Genomic DNA, 913 nt, shown 5'->3' on the forward strand with positions numbered 1-913 from the left:
GGCTGTAGAATTCAATCTTGAGTCTGACAAGGCATATTTGATCAGACTAGATCAAGACATAAGAAAAGCTAGAATTAATGATCTCAGGGCTGCTATCTTCCAAACTGGTGAAGAATCTGCAGAGCTTAAAGATGCTAAAAGGAGGATGATTGATGAACTCAGATATGCTGAGAGATGTTTGTTAAAGAACTATCTCAAAACAACTCCTGACATCAGAGAGATCAGAAGGTGAAGCCAAGTCAAGATCTACAACTACTCAAATTCTGATATCTATACAGACTGAAGTTGTTATCAGAAGTTAAAGTTGGTAAAGCTTTAAGGACTGTAAGTTGTAGTTATCTAGTCAAATTCTCATGCATTTGTACTTAATGTTTTTGACATCATCAAATATCTGTTAAACTTGTATATTATGCTAATTTACAAGTTGGGGGAGATTGTTAGATATATTTGATAATGTCATGACTAATATGATTTATGTTTAGTTTTCAGATCTTACTTAAACAGGACAAATCAGTACTAAACTGAAATCAGCACTTATACTGAAGTCAGAACTTAAGTCATCAGTACTTAAGGTTCAGGAGATATTTATCAGAAGATAATATCATGACAAAGGAAACGTTCAGATAAGGAAGGCGGCTGATTGAAAGGAAAAGAAGATCAAGACAAACGTAAGAAGAGATATGCATGAAGAAGGAATTCTATGAAGAATATAATACTTGGAAGAAAAGATATCTGATTGATATATTTTAGGAAGCAGAATTATATTCCATATCAATTAGCGATTATCTTGTAACTGTGTAGTATATAAACACAGACATAGGGTTTTTACTATAAGTGTAATCGTTATCGAGAATATTATTCATTGTAACCCTAGCAGCTCTCGTGATATTTGTTCATCACTAAGAGAGGACAG

This window comes from Apium graveolens, chromosome 3, assembly GCF_009905375.1.
Source record: "Apium graveolens cultivar Ventura chromosome 3, ASM990537v1, whole genome shotgun sequence".
In the NCBI taxonomy this organism is placed as follows: Eukaryota; Viridiplantae; Streptophyta; class Magnoliopsida; order Apiales; family Apiaceae; genus Apium; species Apium graveolens.